Source organism: Topomyia yanbarensis, chromosome 3 (genome assembly GCF_030247195.1).
Source record: "Topomyia yanbarensis strain Yona2022 chromosome 3, ASM3024719v1, whole genome shotgun sequence".
In the NCBI taxonomy this organism is placed as follows: Eukaryota; Metazoa; Arthropoda; class Insecta; order Diptera; family Culicidae; genus Topomyia; species Topomyia yanbarensis.
In genome coordinates this window covers 245,264,738-245,285,347 of record NC_080672.1, presented here as the reverse complement: position 1 = coordinate 245,285,347, position 20,610 = coordinate 245,264,738, and the positions used below count along the sequence as shown (strand labels likewise).

General features: G+C 36.0%; 1 protein-coding gene and 1 long non-coding RNA gene across 3 annotated transcripts in view; one reads left to right on the top strand and one right to left on the bottom strand.

Moving 5' to 3' along the window:
* The window catches only part of LOC131693633 (GTP-binding protein 1), a 152,588-nt gene extending 141,900 nt beyond the window's left edge, over positions 1 to 10,688 (bottom strand). The window contains exon 1 of the mRNA XM_058981604.1: positions 10,563 to 10,688. The gene's annotated coding sequence lies outside the window, so the exon portion shown is untranslated. The remainder of the gene's footprint in view (positions 1 to 10,562) is intronic.
* Positions 10,689 to 18,377: 7,689 nt separating this feature from the next.
* LOC131692863 (uncharacterized) lies at positions 18,378 to 20,234 on the top strand. 2 transcript variants are annotated; one of them, XR_009306089.1, is made up of 4 exons: positions 18,381 to 18,491; positions 18,547 to 18,779; positions 19,170 to 19,863; positions 19,920 to 20,234. It is a non-coding gene; the product is annotated as an uncharacterized LOC131692863 (long non-coding RNA). The 2 variants fall into 2 exon arrangements; XR_009306088.1 differs by having other exon boundaries at positions 18,378 to 18,491; positions 18,547 to 19,863.
* The last annotated feature ends 376 nt before the right edge of the window (positions 20,235 to 20,610 follow it).

The following is a 20,610-nucleotide window of genomic DNA, read 5'->3' as shown; positions in this document are numbered from 1 at the left end:
TGGTGTCTTTCAAACAAATGAAAACAAACAAGTAGTGCCTCACTGGTTTCTTGGAGGACCACTACAGCTGAAATGGAAGTCTGCTGATCAGTGGATCAGTCTTCTCTTGGACTTTTTTAATAATATGTGTCACATCACATACCGAGTTGGCGGGTGTGCTTCGTCCATGCTCAGGATAGCTCTATCCACACCTACAAACCAACCCCCAGTGTGCAGCAACAAAAGGTTCCAGCTCCTTACCCTCTCTCCACCATCGAAGCAGCAATGGCCCCAACAGTTCATGACGACAGCACTAGTATACGCCATGCAAGAAAAGCTAAATATATAAATATAATATAGTCTTTCGATTTTCAACTGCAACCAGAATATTTCTGTAGTTTTGTATAAGTTTCTTCTCACTGAGCCTTATGTCTGTCTTAAATGTTGATCTGCTACGTTGGTTAAAAGTGTTATCAGGTAAGTTAAGGTTGTGAGTCCTCCTCTGAGCAGTGTGGCAGAAATAAAACCCGATTGAGCTAGTCGTTTGTTACAACTAGAATACTTCAATTGTGCTTGGAAAAATGCAAATTCTTTGAACTGAAATGTTTTTGTTTGAACGCAACTTTGTAAGCTGTGCCAATATTTGACATATTCGGATACAGCCCAAGAGCGAATCTTATGCTTTATCCAACTTATCGACAGTTGACGTTTCTGGCAAACATGAGATCAATGCATGTACCCCCAAGTATAGCAGCTTGTGATGAATCAGAGATAAGATGGAGCTTGAGACATTCATTGACAAATTAACAAATTTACAACAATCGAAAAAAATTTCCCAGCGTACGAAAATAAATTACGCGTAACGAAAAAAAGTAAACAATCGCCGAAAGGGCGATACTATCATTTTGTCGATTTATATAGCAAAAATAAAATTTAATTTATTTGCACACACATCAACAGGTCGCACCAATGATGGAATCTTAAACTAATTACTTCTAAAAAACTGCAGAAATCGATTCCTTAATAATGTCCGAGACAAATGGAAGTCGAACAAGTGCGACATTCGACACGTTTCCGCGTAACGTGCTAGACCTTGTTTGAATGTTGACGCGCTCTAGTAAAGCTGGGGAATTTAATAATTTTAAATACATTTTGAAGCTTTGAGTTTCGATCACTGATTGATTTTCTTTGAATGGTGTCACTTCCAGTAACTTCCTTTTCAAGAAAAAGCTTTGAACTGTTTGCAATATTAATATAGGCTATTAAGGTCGATTAAATGGCGCGTTCGGTAACCGATTTAAGCACACCTAGGGTTGCTGAAAGTATCAGCAGCAAATCGCCTAAATGCTGCATTTGAGATAGCACCCTATTTGCTGGAAAGTTGAAAGGCAGTTAGCGAACCCGAGTTAGCCAAGACCCCCTGGTTAGCCTGCAACTTGCCCTTCTTAACTGGGAAACAAAAAATAGCGCCTTGTGTTTTTTACTATCTGTTCATAGGTGGCAACACATTCGTTTAAGGGCAGGCCCAAAAAATAGAGCAAAGCGTTTTGTGCTTTACGCTATATTAAGTGAACTTCTCAAAAGGGTGCTTTTTTGAAGGTGAGCTTTTTGGTAGCTAATTTGTTTATACGTAAGGACAACTCACAACATAAAAAGAGCTTTATAAATGTTTGTTTCTCCTGACTCACCCTTCCTCCCTCCACAACACAACATTTGCACGAATTACGTTTTCAATTCTATCGATTTATGGTATCTATGGTTTGACAGTTTGCTGTCCATCCATGTTATTATTGTTGGCATCTTGCCCGTTTTCCCGATTGAGCTAATACTGTAATGCCGTTATAAGCATATTTGTCCCATGTTCTATGGGTTTGCCTATATACATGGGACAATTGTGCGTAAAACGGCAGGGTAATATTATGAAATGTATTTTTTCTTCAAAATAATCTAGCCTCATGCGGTTTTTTGGAACAGAGTATACGTCTTAGGGGATACCGATATGCTCTGGGCTAATTAACTATTACGAATGACCATGATTACAAAAACAGAATAATTACGGACCATATCGCATATGGTTGAAATTTCAATATAAATTCTTTCGTAGCCTTTTTTCGACGATTTTTGAACCCTCCCTCCCCCCTCGTAGCATTTGGTCACAACATTCTAACCTCCCCCTCGTAAATAACGTAACATTTACCTACCCCCTCCCCCTCGTCCCATGCAAAGCTCCCGGGTGATGAAAAAAAATAATTATGTTTTCCAATTATTTTAAATACATCTCCTTTCAAAATGTTTGACGACTTTTATCAACATTTTCATTATAACAGCAAAGTGCGTGCAAAATAAGCCCATTTCATGACAAATATAGTGTTGATAGTTTTGTTTTGAATTTTATATGTCAAGGGGAGCATGAAGAGAAGTTCTCTTAGTTCACAATCCTGCGGCTGGCAATGATTCTAAACAGCATACGTTCATCTAAATTACTAAATTTTGTTTGTTTGAATCCAAAGTGAAAATTTAATTCAGTTTTCAAACTAAGTCTAGTAGTTAGCAACATTGGCTAACTAATGTAGCAAGTTAAATCCTCATACAAAATCTTTTCGTGCTTTTTCGAACTTGTAATTCCGCGAATCGTAAAATTTACCTCATGAAAAACCGCATGTTTGAATTTAAATTCATTTCTCTTGGAAATGGAAGATCATTAAATTGTTTTCTCTAAACAATGGGTTTTAAACTTAATGCTACGTCGCACAACTTCTGACCCTACCCTCCCCCTCGTCACACTTCGTCACAAATTTGGTATACCCTCCAAATTAGGGGAACATGGGGAGACTTGACCAGGTTTTCAGCAAAACCTGCATAAATCTCTAAAAAAGTTTTCAATCCTTCCAAAGTCAATGAGATATAATATGCAAAGGTATTGTGCGTGTTCATGATTTTCTGCAGATTTTTTAATTTACTTTTTCAAAAGTTATAAGTTTATCTGTGAACTTTTTTTTTTTGGTCAAATCTCCCCACTGCGGGGAGACTTGACCAACAAATCAGAACAAAAAATAATGGCATAAAACATATTGTAATTCATTTTTTCCACATTGTCGAGATCCTGTGGTACCAGTAAAAAATATAAAAAGGGTGCATTTCATAAATTTCGACTTTTTAATGCCTTTCCTTTTAAGTATTACTTGTACTGATTACATTGCATATTCACACGTCACGAAATTAGTCATATTAATACTGTTAACTTTGTTTACTAAAAGAAATAGACTGATGTTTGATGGATAAAATATTAGCTGGAGAAAAAATCTCTTTCTCTTCACATTTAAATTCTATCGATTGATGAAATAACATTTTGCTTTCGCAATCTTCTGAAGAAAGCTTCGTTGACACTAAGTGGACTGACGCTTTATCTTATTGAGCTATCGCTGTAACATTGTTAGACGAGGATTTTTAACCATCTTAAACTACACATTTCTTATCGGTTCTCGTTGGCACTTCTTAGGAAATTATGTTTTTCTTTACGAGTTCCTTCTTTAATGTGGACGGGAGAAAAAGTTTAATAAATCATAAAAAATACTAACATCAATTTAGGCAATATGACATACTACAGGTTTTGTAGAGCATATTTGTAGCTACTAGAATCACTATATGTCATTACTCTACTCGTGGGCACTTCTTGGAAAATTACTCTTTTCCTTTAGTGGATAATATTCAGTATACAAGGTAAACTTTTTGGTACGTGAGCTTTTATGAAGTAGAGCTTTTTGGTTGGTAGATGGTATGTACATACGTGGTGGACAACATTAAAAAATTATAAAAAATACTAAAATCAATTTAGGCAATATGACATACTACAGGTTTTGTAGAGGACATTTGTGGCTATCAGAATTAGTATATTTCTTATCGGTTCTCGTGGGCACTTCTTAGGAAATTATGTTTTTCTTTACGAGTTCCTTCTTTAATGTGGACGGGAGAAAAAGTTTAATAAATCATAAAAAATACTAACATCAATTTAGGCAATATGGCATACTACAGGTTTTGTAGAGGACATTTGTGGCTATCAGAATTAGTATATTTCTTATCGGTTCTCGTGGGCACTTCTTAGGAAATTATGTTTTTCTTTACGAGTTCCTTCTTTAATGTGGACGGGAGAAAAAGTTTAATAAATCATAAAAAATACTAACATCAATTTAGGCAATATGACGTACTACAGGTTTTGTAGAGGACATTTGTGGCTATCAGAATTAGTATATTTCTTATCGGTTCTCGTGGGCACTTCTTAGGAAATTATGTTTTTCTTTACGAGTTCCTTCTTTAATGTGGACGGGAGAAAAAGTTTAATAAATCATAAAAAATACTAACATCAATTTAGGCAATATGGCATACTACAGGTTTTGTAGAGGACATTTGTGGCTATCAGAATTAGTATATTTCTTATCGGTTCTCGTGGGCACTTCTTAGGAAATTATGTTTTTCTTTACGAGTTCCTTCTTTAATGTGGACGGGAGAAAAAGTTTAATAAATCATAAAAAATACTAACATCAATTTAGGCAATATGACATACTACAGGTTTTGTAGAGCATATTTGTAGCTACTAGAATCACTATATGTCATTACTCTACTCGTGGGCACTTCTTGGAAAATTACTCTTTTCCTTTAGTGGATAATATTCAGTATACAAGGTAAACTTTTTGGTACGTGAGCTTTTATGAAGTAGAGCTTTTTGGTTGGTAGATGGTATGTACATACGTGGTGGACAACATTAAAAAATTATAAAAAATACTAAAATCAATTTAGGCAATATGACATACTACAGGTTTTGTAGAGGACATTTGTGGCTATCAGAATTAGTATATTTCTTATCGGTTCTCGTGGGCACTTCTTAGGAAATTATGTTTTTCTTTACGAGTTCCTTCTTTAATGTGGACGGGAGAAAAAGTTTAATAAATCATAAAAAATACTAACATCAATTTAGGCAATATGGCATACTACAGGTTTTGTAGAGGACATTTGTGGCTATCAGAATTAGTATATTTCTTATCGGTTCTCGTGGGCACTTCTTAGGAAATTATGTTTTTCTTTACGAGTTCCTTCTTTAATGTGGACGGGAGAAAAAGTTTAATAAATCATAAAAAATACTAACATCAATTTAGGCAATATGACGTACTACAGGTTTTGTAGAGGACATTTGTGGCTATCAGAATTAGTATATTTCTTATCGGTTCTCGTGGGCACTTCTTAGGAAATTATGTTTTTCTTTACGAGTTCCTTCTTTAATGTGGACGGGAGAAAAAGTTTAATAAATCATAAAAAATACTAACATCAATTTAGGCAATATGGCATACTACAGGTTTTGTAGAGGACATTTGTGGCTATCAGAATTAGTATATTTCTTATCGGTTCTCGTGGGCACTTCTTAGGAAATTATGTTTTTCTTTACGAGTTCCTTCTTTAATGTGGACGGGAGAAAAAGTTTAATAAATCATAAAAATACTAACATCAATTTAGGCAATATGACATACTACAGGTTTTGTAGAGCATATTTGTAGCTACTAGAATCACTATATGTCATTACTCTACTCGTGGGCACTTCTTGGAAAATTACTCTTTTCCTTTAGTGGATAATATTCAGTATACAAGGTAAACTTTTTGGTACGTGAGCTTTTATGAAGTAGAGCTTTTTGGTTGGTAGATGGTATGTACATACGTGGTGGACAACATTAAAAAATTATAAAAAATACTAAAATCAATTTAGGCAATATGACATACTACAGGTTTTGTAGAGGACATTTGTGGCTATCAGAATTAGTATATTTCTTATCGGTTCTCGTGGGCACTTCTTAGGAAATTATGTTTTTCTTTACGAGTTCCTTCTTTAATGTGGACGGGAGAAAAAGTTTAATAAATCATAAAAAATACTAACATCAATTTAGGCAATATGACGTACTACAGGTTTTGTAGAGGACATTTGTGGCTATCAGAATTAGTATATTTCTTATCGGTTCTCGTGGGCACTTCTTAGGAAATTATGTTTTTCTTTACGAGTTCCTTCTTTAATGTGGACGGGAGAAAAAGTTTAATAAATCATAAAAAATACTAACATCAATTTAGGCAATATGACATACTACAGGTTTTGTAGAGCATATTTGTAGCTACTAGAATCACTATATGTCATTACTCTACTCGTGGGCACTTCTTGGAAAATTACTCTTTTCCTTTAGTGGATAATATTCAGTATACAAGGTAAACTTTTTGGTACGTGAGCTTTTATGAAGTAGAGCTTTTTGGTTGGTAGATGGTATGTACATACGTGGTGGACAACATTAAAAAATTATAAAAAATACTAAAATCAATTTAGGCAATATGACATACTACAGGTTTTGTAGAGGACATTTGTGGCTATCAGAATTAGTATATTTCTTATCGGTTCTCGTGGGCACTTCTTAGGAAATTATGTTTTTCTTTACGAGTTCCTTCTTTAATGTGGACGGGAGAAAAAGTTTAATAAATCATAAAAAATACTAACATCAATTTAGGCAATATGACATACTACAGGTTTTGTAGAGGACATTTGTGACTATCAGAATTAGTATATTTCTTATCGGTTCTCGTGGGCACTTCTTAGGAAATTATGTTTTTCTTTACGAGTTCCTTCTTTAATGTGGACGGGAGAAAAAGTTTAATAAATCATAAAAAATACTAACATCAATTTAGGCAATATGACATACTACAGGTTTTGTAGAGCATATTTGTAGCTACTAGAATCACTATATGTCATTACTCTACTCGTGGGCACTTCTTGGAAAATTACTCTTTTCCTTTAGTGGATAATATTCAGTATACAAGGTAAACTTTTTGGTACGTGAGCTTTTATGAAGTAGAGCTTTTTGGTTGGTAGATGGTATGTACATACGTGGTGGACAACATTAAAAAATTATAAAAAATACTAAAATCAATTTAGGCAATATGACATACTGCAGGTTTTGTAGAGGACATTTGTGGCTATCAGAATTAGTATATTTCTTATCGGTTCTCGTGGGCACTTCTTAGGAAATTATGTTTTTCTTTACGAGTTCCTTCTTTAATGTGGACGGGAGAAAAAGTTTAATAAATCATAAAAAATACTAACATCAATTTAGGCAATATGACGTACTACAGGTTTTGTAGAGGACATTTGTGGCTATCAGAATTAGTATATTTCTTATCGGTTCTCGTGGGCACTTCTTAGGAAATTATGTTTTTCTTTACGAGTTCCTTCTTTAATGTGGACGGGAGAAAAAGTTTAATAAATCATAAAAAATACTAACATCAATTTAGGCAATATGACATACTACAGGTTTTGTAGAGCATATTTGTAGCTACTAGAATCACTATATGTCATTACTCTACTCGTGGGCACTTCTTGGAAAATTACTCTTTTCCTTTAGTGGATAATATTCAGTATACAAGGTAAACTTTTTGGTACGTGAGCTTTTATGAAGTAGAGCTTTTTGGTTGGTAGATGGTATGTACATACGTGGTGGACAACATTAAAAAATTATAAAAAATACTAAAATCAATTTAGGCAATATGACATACTACAGGTTTTGTAGAGGACATTTGTGGCTATCAGAATTAGTATATTTCTTATCGGTTCTCGTGGGCACTTCTTAGGAAATTATGTTTTTCTTTACGAGTTCCTTCTTGTCTTTCTTGTCTTAGTAAATATTTTAAAGATAAAAGTTATATCCTCAAACCAAATTTATTGCAATACCATTTTGTTAAGAAACGCTAAAGAGAAAATGGCATGGTTTATGGGAGGACGAAATTCGGAGAAAGTGTAACGAATATCAAATTATGCAAACATTTAAAATCAAAGTAGTTATGTTATTGGTCTGAATCAGCTAAACAAAACAGCAAACTGACAAGACAGGAACATATGTACAAGACTTCAACCACACCTCTTTCTGTTGTGGATCCGTCTGCAATCAAAAAAATCGCAATTGTTCTTGGCCTAATGTGGTTTTGCTGCTGAAAAATACCATTCCTGCGGATATAACTATGTTTCAGCTGGTCGAGAAACTTAGCAGACCAGATGTCGCAGCACATTTTTATTTTGGCTAGAAGAAACAAACGGAATAACAACAAGCAAGCTTTGGAAGGCTTGCACATTTACAGTGTTGCTCGTGACCCGTAGTTTGGTTGCAAGTTGAATTGCTTTCACTGAATTAATATGACGTCTCTTTGTTATTCTAGTCTCTTTAGTTCCAATGATTTCTGGAATGTTATTTATTTATACGCGATAACACCATTTTAGAATTCTTTATTATGCACTTCCAGTATAGAAAACATTGTTAACCTATTATAGTAAAACCATGTTGAAACTCTTAGTTATTTATGTAATACTTCGTGACTCCTTATATTATGCCCAAATCAGTGTGAGAAAACAAAATAGGCACTTTAGAATGTTTCATTGTAAAAAGAATTAAGATATGAAATTTCCGACGCTGGGTACCAAAAATTCAATAGATAAAATAGACGAATACCGGCGTTATATTTGGCACAATATCCAATGTAATTGACGAGAATTTACCTAAATTTATATATTGCTGAGAATCAAGCAATAATTCGTATACTACAGTTATTAGTATCGGATGCAATGATACCTTCCTCAAATCAATGAGAAAGTTGTGAACTCCCTCAGTGTTCTAAGCAGGCAATTAGAATTTTCGCAGTTGTTTCACCAATTTTTTTCATGTTTTCGTACTGTATCACATATTTTACACCTCTCGTGTCCATTTGTCCGGTATTTTACAAAAGAAATCCAACCAAATTTATTGCTTTTATTTGGGTTTTCATTTTGCTCAACTGTGTCGTTCCAAAACGCATTCGAATTTTATAAAAATAAAGTTGATTGAGTATTCGCATTACAACATATTAGGTATTCAACATTAAAAATATGGTTCTTAATTATTAATTAATTTCATAATGGGGTCATACAAAACATTTAGTGTTTAATTTGTTTTATCTATGTGTTCCTAGGTAGCGCAGACGTCTGTTAAGATGCCTGGTGTTTGAACTATCTGTTAATAGATGGCACCATAAAATAAAAAGCTCAACTTTCAGAGTACCAGCTTTAACGCCTCTACTGTTTAAGGTGGTACTCCATGACAAATGAGCTTTTTATTTGAAGAGCTTTTTAGTAGGTGAGCTTTTTGGTAGGTGAGCTTTTAGGTAGGTAAATTCACGGTAGTTAGATTATAGACAAACTCTTCTCATATGCAGATTTTGGGAGCAACAAATTGTTACTCGTTAAAGTCTGTTAACTGTAGCTATCCATCACATTAAGGAATCTACTGCAATGATTATTTAATTATACATTAGAAACAAGTATGCAAAACCCTACTCGTTTACAACTCCATCTATAACAATCGCTCATTCATTCGAACTTAAAAATCTACCTAAGTGTGGTCCAGAAATTTTGAAGCAAACAGCACCTTGCTAGGATTATTTAAAAATACATTATTTTTATAGTTCACAATTTTTAAAATGAACCAATTGAGACAGATTCTCAGTACGCGAGTAATAAATACTGTCAGAATCTTATTCAATAATTCGATAAAAATTGATTAAAATTAAAATCGTCCCCTTTTAGGGGTTTCATTCAAATAATCAAATTAAGTGAAACTATGGACAGTCGTTCAAATCTAAGCGGAGAAACTAAATTAACCTCCTGATCATTCGCCCGGAAGTAAATGGAAACTGAAGCGAAATTTTTAACCAAAGTTTGATATACTGAATAATTGTAAAAATAAGTTGTGCTTAATAACAACACTATCATAACAATTAGCGTGCTTTAACGATCTTACGCAGCGGAGCTAGTGTGATTCAATGTCGTATATACAGGTCTGGCGAAGATGGCACTTTGGTATTCGTAAGATGAATCTTACATGAGTGGTGTGAGTGATCACAGTATAAATCGACTTGCTTTCGTCATACCGGTCGTTAAGCTCCCATTGAATCGTGTGACCGCTATGACGTCGACCCGTTGTGCTTCTGGATTGTTTACATATTTTTGGTTGCCAACACTAGCAAACCGTGTGTTCTGCCACACCTATATATACCTCATTGAGTGTGATTTGGTTGGAAATCTGCGGCCAAGGATCCGAAGCGGCGCAAAGCAGCTCCGTTAGACGATATGTTTATCAACATGACGCTGGAGTTATAAGTATACCTGTGATCTTCTCGTTTGCCCGGTTTTCTCAAACATAGGAGCTATAGTTAGTTTAAAGCCGACTGAGCGGCAGCACAACTTATTTTTCTGTTTATCCAACTTTGGTAAAAAAAATCAATTTCCACCCTCGGATTCTGTTTATTTAGGCAAAATTACAGTGTTGGCGAAATACGCATTGTTAATGGATCACTCTTACTAAAAGTATCTAAACTAGACAATTACCTGATTTCAAAACAAACGCAGGAAAATGTTTGCAAAATTATCGACTTTATTTTTACCAATACCTATTTATCTCCGGAGGAGGCAACATTTAGCGTTTTGTGCGGTAATCGCTTTATGTTCTCATAAACACGGAAAATAGGGAAATAATTACCTGCACTGAATTATATTGAAATATTCTATGCTCCAAATTTCACCAATATGTCGCAATTTTGCGGAATTTTAAGATCCCTACAATCACAAAAGACAACAAAACACTTTTATGTCAAATAAATTACACGATCATTCAGAATTATGCAGAACATAACAAGCATACACGCAAAAATAAAACAACCCAAAAAATAAGTTCTTTTAGGGCATGTTCAGGAGCGTTTTATTTTGTATAGGAGTTTCAAAGTAGAACTGGAACTGAAACATTCACATCCCCAGCAGAGCGTTTTGTTTTATAAATTTGAACAGTGTTGTTTTAAAATTTAAAACTGTTATACGACGCCGTTCTATTTGTTGCTGATTTTAAAACACGTTTAGAACTGTGTTTTAAATACATGCAAAGTTTTCAGCACAGACACTTAGACCCGATAGACTGGGGAAAATAAATTTGAATGCAGTGGCGCTGAAAGCACGGCGTGACATGAATTTTAAACTGAATAGAACATCCGCTAAAACTGCTGCTGGGGGCAGCAAGTTCTAGTTTTAAAATTTTCAGTTTTAAATAATAGAATTGTCAAAATTTTGAATCTAAGACTGAAACACTCCTGAACATGCTCTTAGGCTGTTCGCAACGTTGATGTATTCTATATTATATATAAACACTCATAGCAATAGCAAATACAAATTACATATTTGTATTTGTTGTAAAGCTTGCCTGCTCACAGTCCTATCCCTCAGCAGAGTATTACCCCTCAATTTTTCTCTGCGTCTAGCTGTTACTTTGACAAGTCTGCGTTCACGCGCATCCGCTAACCTTTCAGGCAAAAGGTCTAACAAGTTTTCTGCTCGACGTGTGCTTCATTCTCAACCAGACCAAGAGAGATGGATTCAGCATGGAATCTAGCTCAAAGAAAACAACCGATTCCGACTCTATCGGTTGACGCATTTGAGCCGGAATTCATGCTGGAAGTCCGAATCGGTTCCGGACTAGTTCGACTGGGTAGAGGAATAACCGCTGTCAATTCTGTCGCACTCAGCCACAAAAACATGACGACAGTAGCGCACCTGGTTTAGATATCCAAACTACCTTCGAAACCGTTAGATTTTACACAAGTTGAATGCTGAAGATGGACGTCTGTTCTCTGTGACCAGACCGTCACGTAATAAAGTACGCTACTCTTTTTTTCTTTACGTAAAAACGTGTTTAGTGTAAAATCGCTTTCGAACATCCCGTAAAATACCACAGTAATTTTCAGAAGTGGGATAGAATCGGATTTGATATGAAACCGTAGAAATCTCCTGGCAGCGGCGCGAGTGTACTCGGTTGAGAATTTCGGATTCCAACTCGTCAATCGGAATCCATCAACGAAAAGTTCCGTCAAGCGAAATCGGCGTGAACTCCATCGAAAACGGGTGGCGTAGCACTAGCTCTAGCGTCCGGAGGTAACTGCAACTCGAACAGTGAATCTCTCGAATCAAAGGCAAGCGTAAACATGCCGAGATCGGAGCGTCGTTCGTTGATTCCGACTGGTACGAACGTGTCGAAACAAAACGAGGAGGGAAACGAACATGGCGATGTAAAAATAGCGAGGACGAAAATGTGGAAGATGGCATACGAGTCAGCAGAGAAAGATTCTTCCATCCGGAGGAGCTTAAACAATTGATACCTGTTTTTAGAGAAGGTTGTGGCGTAACAGAGTGGATCAGTTCCATCGACCATTATCAGGAGCTATACTCATGGAGTGACAAATCGACATTGCTCTACGCGACGTGTCGTCTAGCAGGTGCTGCTCATCAGTGGTTTTTGGGTGCATGTCAGCATATTTTGAGTTGGAAGGATTTCAAAGGATTTTTCAAGATTTTGTTAGCCTTTCCGGATCGCGAGGATGAAGCGGATGTGCATCGGAAGCTGTCGCGGTGCGTGAAGGACTCCAAGGAATCTTACCACTACGTTTTTCGGATGAATGCGTTAGGATATAAAGGCAAGCTGAGCTGTGCAGCGATAATCAAGCAAAGATAAACTCAAGATAGAGTAGTCAGATGTTTCCCATGTACCATCCAAATCCGACCCCTCGATGAACCCGGTTCACTGTCAGAGTGACAGCTCCACAATAAACTGAAGCGAAGCTTTGCGAAAAAGAAACAACGTCGTATCTATGACAATTAGATATTAAGAAAATAACAAGTAAATTTTGGGCAGAAAAATAAACCATCATTGAGATTATCAAAGTGCAGCAATTAGTTGAAGCAACTAAGTAATATATCTTTCCACTATCGATAAATTGATCAGTAAATTTGTCTGCTAACAACTGCTATATTTTACATCAAACTCCGCAACAAACTCTTGTACCAATGTTTTGTATTATATTTTGCAGTAAAGTCAAGTAAATATTAAACCACTGAGAAATTAAACTGCGACCTGTCTTACTTCTATTACAAAATTCACCGGTTCAGGATACAAACTATTCGAAACGGGCAAGCTCACACATCAATAATTGTGGCTATCAATGCTCTAGAAATAGGCCTTTAATAGGAAGCATATCTGTAATATATTTTACACGTCGATATAGACAACTTTTTTCATAACAAGATTGTTTACGACTTTGATTTGGGTCGTAACCATAGCATTTTGTCGACGCATTCTCAATATTACCGACGCCTATTAACGAGGGGGCAGCAAAAGCTTACTATTATTGAGTTCACCGGTTCACGGTTACTGAACCATATTTTGTGAATGTTTTGTATGGGACCTAGTAATCTTGAGTTAATCTTTGAATCAAGTACATAATTAGCGGTCTTTCGTACGATGCACTTTACTCTAGCATTGTTTCCCGCCAATACAGTCAGAAGCCACCAGCGAACAATTCGACACCGAAGAAGCAACAGGAAGCAAATAAATCGTCCAGTACCCCGACGAGTGCGAACAAGCGAAGCGACGAGTGTTTTAATTGTCATGCAACGGGACACATTTCGATTAACTGTCCACAACCGCAACGACGACAAACAAATAACGAAGCGGCGAACAATCAGGCACCCGAAACCAGCGGTGAAAACACGGCATACCCGATCAGCAAGCAAGATGAACCACTACCGACGACCGATGGAAAATTTCTCGAAGTGAATTCTAACGCGATGGTGACGTGTAACGTCGTTGTTGATGGACGATTGAAAGCGATGCAGACGTTGGCAGATACGGGTTGTTCGGTGAGTTTAAACAATCTTGTATCCCAGAAAATGTTAAGCTCAGTAGCACAAACGATAGGGACCTAGTAGGTGTAAATATTTCGATGATACAGCTAGTAGGAGCGTACTCGAAATCTATTTTGATTGAAACGTCCGTATATGTTGCCAATTTGATGGTGGTTACTGACAACACCATGAAAGTTGATTTAATTGTGGGACGAAGATTTCTTCAAGACAATGGTTTTCGCGGATTATCTTCGGATCTTTTCTTCCCGAATGTACGTATGACGTCGAAGCGATCGAGGGTGCGACACAAGCAAAATGCACCCGAGATAGAAAAGGCTATCTCGCTTTGTTCAGCTTTACCAAAGGATTGTCCACTTGCAGATTTTTACCCTCTCTTTTTTATCTTCACGGAGCTTAGATACGGTTAGATGCGGATCAATTGTCTTTTCTCAAGTTTTTTTCTGCTAAGAAATGTGAATGGTACTATTACATCAACACGTACATGTATGTGTTATGTCAGGAGTGCAAAGCAACAAAACTCAATCGCCATTTTGAAACGTCAAATATTTTCCATCCAACGTTTAATGCGAAATCTGGTGTAATTGACGACGCAAACAATATGTGAATATTCTGAATCTTCGAGCCAGATATGTACAAGAAAAATGGTTAGTATATTGTTGTTAGGTAGTAATTGAAACAAACAGTACTACTTGCAGGAACAGTTTTGGAATATGATGGATAAGGAGGTCGGACAAATTCCACTGAATATAGGCGATATTCGAATATGTAGGCTATATTAATGGTGCTCTAGCTAATCTGACAGATGAAGATATATCAGCGATCGAGCTAGATATGAAAAAACTTCCATCGCAAAAATTTTAGCTCCGATCTTCGGAAGTGTACTGATAAATTTGATTCCCCATCGGAATTTCGTTTTTTTTTCTGGCGAGCGAGCTATTATAAAATTAATCGCGGCGGCAGTGAGAAAACGAGGCATAAATCACTTTTTAAACAAAGGACCAAACTTGTCAGCAAGCGTGAACTCGCAGGAGGATCCGACATTGATTGTTCGCAAGAAAATCGTTAAGTTCTACAACACAAGGTGACATTAATATAATAGACCAAACAAATTATAATTTGATATATATTTATAGATTGGAGGGTGCTCAAGGCCAGGAACTCATTTCAAAGCTGGAAACTATGACTGTGCTTATTGATGTATTCGAGTCTAAGCAATTTGTCAAAATTCAGTGTATACTGTGCACCAACGAGAAATTCATCACTTGTCGACCAGAGAGAACAGGACGCTGGAAAATAACCAACTGCATAACGCATCTAAAAAACGTGCACAAGATTGATTACCCTGTGACAGCATCTTCCAGCAGAAGTAAACGAGTACATCCGTCGAAGATCTCTGGTTCCGTCGATAAAACTAAAAAATCTTTTATGGTATCGAATTGTACAGTTGACACAGATAACGATAATACAAGCGACGTGTCAGTCCATGACAATCTACTAGAGTTGACGAATTTATTAGTGAGCACTCTCGATTTGAATATGAAAACCAAGACGAAAAAGCAAATACTTTTGAAATTCAGATGGGTGCAAAGGTCCATGAAGAGGAATGTGACACGTCGGATGCGCTTTCGATGATACATGTTGAGAGATTAGACCATAGCGAAGAGTATGAGCAAACGATTCCGTTAAATATTCAGGGTGCTACAACAGGGCCTTAGGTAGCACCACAGATAACAGACGTTTAGGCTAGAACAAAATTTCTTCAAAAACCTGTGTAAACTTTCAAATTGATAAACGTTGGAAATCTGTGTTTCACTAATGCCATCTGCGCAACAGTTTGCTACAAGTGTTTGACAGCTCCACTCTAACTGCATTGTATCGATCACTGCGCCATCTACAAACGTTTGCCAAACGTGATTCAGACGTCTGACTTATTAGGAATTTCAGTGGCGGGTATTTACACACGATTTAAAACGAGCCTAAACGTCTGTTATCTGTGGTAACACCAATGTTTCACAGGCCAGTTCGTTTGAAGACAAACACTTTTAACGAACTTAAAAGAACGAACAGTTAATTCTAGTGCAAAGGGAGTACGGTACCCGGATCTGGAAAGATTTCTTCATGTATAGATAATTATTTTAAATTGAGTTCTAGACGTTATCCAAATCCTAAATTAAGAAAAAAACTAAAAGTAGGAAAATAATGCCACACATACGATTAAACCTTCCTTATAGTTTCCTTATAGTACATTTTTGGTGTAGATCCGGTCTGATCGGCATTTCCGCCCTAAGCCAAAAATGCGTGCCCCCCTCAACCCAAATTTTAAACTAGGACGAATTAGCGCATGGGCGCCATTTAAACACCTTTTTCAATATAAAGAATGTCATTTGGTATTATTTGGTATCATTATTATTATCATTAGTTCTTTCATTCTTCTATTTCGGTTTCCTTAATTTACCTTTACGCTAATAATTACCGCCTATTTTTTATCATCATTCTTTGTTCTTTTGAGAGTATGGATGCTATTTTAGATTTTAAATTTCACCTTCTTTCTCTGTAAGGTACGAATGGATTAGCACATTTGATATTACCTTAATCCCCGGTTATGTCGCGTTCTCTGCCCTTTATGGGTCAGTTGGTACTTTCTCTTCGTTCTTTCTTCTTTCTTAGTCCCTTTTTGTTAGTAAGCCCATCCCAACAAACATTAGGAGCTGAACTATAAGACTACGTGTTGATTTAAAGCAGGTTAAAGGTTATGTAAGCTGAATAAAACTTTCGCTGAACTATTTAAACATTAACAGTTTATTCAGCCTATTTAAAATCCAGTATTCGCCAGTTCCAACTAGGCTGAACTATACTGCTAATAAATGTAATAGCGACAATATTATAGCTTTTATTCAACCATCTTAATTAGACTGAATTGCGAGTTGAATAAACGATGCTGTTACCAATAGTATTACCTTTAATCATTAAGCTGCACTACATGTCTTCAAAAGGTTGTTTCTACCTTTACATTTGCCGTTATACCACCTTTGACTTTTAGCTGAATTATGTGTTTAACAAAGGTAATTGTAACTACTACAAAAATTGGCGCGATTAGCAAATTATGAAGAATGGCAACCGACCTGGGTTCGAGTCCCAATACACACACAATATTTTTTTTACTATTAGGTGAAGGATTTTTTTATTATTTCGGTATATTCCAATTGAGATGTTTTGCATATATTACAGTTAAGGAGCAATAGATCAATAAATGAATAAAGAAATAAAGAAAGTTTATTTAGTTTTTTATATCTACTGAGTTTTCACCACGGGAAATACCCGATTTACAGTTTTTTAATGTACAAGCTTACCAAATCACACGCGCCCTCGTTTATGTAAATTTACCTTTTAATTCGAAACGGTCTATTTACTTGTGAAACATGAATATTCTAATATTGAACACAAGAGGAACTTTTTGTTCCAACGTCGCTATAAATTTTTGACAACAGCATTGTTACCATGATTTTTTTCTATCCATCGACTTGCAAACAAAGGTACAATGGAATGATTATTCACGCTGGCGAACTTAGTTGATATAAATAAATAAACTATTGAATTCAAACAGCGACTTCCGCTTACCAAAAAAATCACAATGGAAAGAAAATCATTTGGCAGGGAGTGGTAAATAAATTGAGGAGATTGCCACCTTAGAATTATAAATGACTTCAATCCATCATTCAGTTACCACCTCTTTCATATAACACCCATTTTTACTTATCTGTTTTGTGACAACCATAAATCCTCACCTTGGAAACAAAAACGACTATAATCATGATTTTTGAAATAAATAAATTATCTAATTTAAAATTCCCGAATGTTCTAAAAATTATTAATTAAAAAAAATTAGAAAAAAAAAATTATCGTAGGTTGGGATTCGAACCCAAGCCAACTAGGTTCACTCAAATCTATAGAAGGCTACTGTAGCCTTTGTACAGACTCTATTCAGCAGCCTAGACTTGTCGGTACATTGGTGAAATCTTAAGCATTCAATGTATGCAAGATTGGTGCAGACAGTAAGGTAAGTGCTTAGTATTCAACAGGTTGCTGGTTCGGATCCAGGTACGTGATATGATATCCAACAAGGTAATACAATTTTTCTCTAACTGTAACGTAACACTAATAAAAGAATGTGGCTTCCAAAGAGATTGATGACGTGTGTAACTTGAAATAAATGTCTTTTTTAACAATTTTCCTATGATAATTCTCTCAGCTCAATAGCGGTAACGAAAAGGTTTATTGATAAAGCTGAACTGTGGTTTTCTTCAGGCTGTATACGTGCTGAAGAATTGTTCTTTCATGTGTCTTAATCAGACAAGCTGAATAAATTCTCCAAATCCCGGATGTTTAAGGGTGGAATAAACGATATATGATTACACGTATACTTCCAATGTTCAGCTAGAGCTGAATAAAGCAACTGTTAAAACGTTTATAAAACCACGAAATGTTTGTTGGGATTGTATCCACGATTTCATGGGTTATTTTTTCTTATCCTTTGTACTCTACCCTTTTTTTGTTTCAGTGCATTCAGGAGTCTCCGGCGTTAGTGCACTTGTATATTTCTTTTCCTTTGTTTTTGCTTATATTCATGTGTTCATATATGTATGTGTTTCTTAGTTTCATTAAATGTTTCCGAATCTCCCAGGATAAAAGAGATATCAGCAGATCTTTCTTACTTAGCCTTCCGGTGGGTGCGTTGAATTGTGCGACATTAACAAGCAGTAAATATTAGATATTTTTAGAGCTTATTTCTCAGCATTGTGGAATCGAGGAATCGAATGTTGCTTGAGGTACCAGTATTATGTGTACATATGGTTGTAGATTCTCGATCAGTAATATACTGAGAGCTATCATCTTTTTGTTCACTCTTGATAATCATATGCATGAGTTTTTGCACATCATTAAGCTTTAGTAAATCTTGTCCGCTTCTCCAGAGAAGAAAAAAAATAACTAAAACTATACAGAAAGGAAAAAGGTGAGTGTTACGAATAAATAAATTTATGTTGGCCACTCAGAATGGTTCAACGGACATGAAACAGGAACATGGTTAGTCATATTTTGTGATAAATACACTGCGTTTAAATATATTATATTATAGTTTAGTGACCTAAATTGTTGGCGAATTGTAACTATGTAAACTGAACCGATTTTAATGACGTACATGTTTCCATTTCTAAGTCTTCGATTGATCCCTGACAGTAATTGCAATCGGCTCAGGCTCTTTTGTGCGTCATGCATTCACTGACTCACAATCGAATTGTGCCTCGACCAACCTGACACGACGCGCCCATTCCCCTTACTGAGCAAAAGGGCAGGGTGCCACACATACGATTAAAACTTTTCATTCAAAAAACTTTCAATTTAGATTCATACAAGGAGGTAAAGAATTGTTCCAGTTCGACCGTGCGAACGCACCAGCTCCGCATATACGGACGCTGCAGCGTTATTTAAAAGCAAAATCGGAGCAATTTGAAGAAGGTCGCTTGATGATTGTCGAGCTAAAACGTTACTTAATTTATAATAATTATCCCCTGGTAGTCTGCTGGAGTGAGGACGCAACAAGGATAACCGGAGGAGTTGAATATAACACTCAACATGATAAAATAACTGGACTAGTGGCTCCTCTAAATGAATACGGAATGCCTACAATGAATCTTTTTAGTTGTTCATCACCTGCAAACGTTATACCGCATTTGAAAAACTTTCCGATTGGACGCAACGTACATGTCAATGGTGCAACCATTGGTATCGCATGCAGCACCTTTCTGTATCAATTATTTTTGCACGGTTTTCTACAAGCGATGTTTTAAAAAAGTGGAAATTCGTCAAACAAGTTTTTGAAAAAGAAGGCATCTGCATTGCGTGTAAAGCAACAGATGGAGATAGTCGTTTTATTAGCGCCATGATCTATCAAATGAAGTTACCACTGGATGAAGAAAATCAGTTTGGGGAATGGTTCGTGGCAGCTACCGATGGCGAGATCTGTGTACAGGATCCTACACACCTCGCAAATAAGTTTCGTACAAGACTCGTAAAACAAGACATTCAATTGCTTTTAGGTTCGTTAGTCTTCTTTGCGATTCATATATAGATGCAAATAACTATTTATTTTCAGGAAAGTACCGAGTATCCAAACTACATCTGGAAGGACTAATTAGTGATGTATATAAGGATAGACACGTATTGACTCTTGCCGATATAAACGAGAATGATAAAATGAAATTTAAACCGGTAGAAAAAATCACTTCAGAAAAAGTTATCTCAAATATGAAAGCGTTGCATGAACCCGAAACTTGGTCAGGATCTAACTCCAACTGCAATCATATCATAAAAGTTGACAGGAGTTAGAACCTGATTCAATTTCGCTTCAAGCTAAAAAAACAAGAACATATTTCAACGCATAATATAATATATTATAAGAAAAATTAAATATTACCTATCACAAAATTCACTTACAAACAGTGTTGCTGTTAAATCTGTACCGGGAGTTGAAAAATCTTTTCTATCTGTACTGTTCTATAGAAAAATCTGTACCGGATTCTGTACCCAAATAATGACAAGGTTGCTTAAATTTTTTTTCTTAAAGATATTTTGCATTCAGGGAAATCAGTAGCAGCGAGAAGTTGAGATGGGGCTGGTAATATCAATAGAATGCGAGAAACCTGCTTGCAGGAATTCAATTGGAGCATCTCAGAGTCAATGCATGCACTCCGAGAAGATTTGCTCGGCTTTCACTTAGACATCATCCCTTTGATTTGCTGGAACCAGGTTTCTCGACTCTCGCATTCTAAAGTCATGTAAAAAAA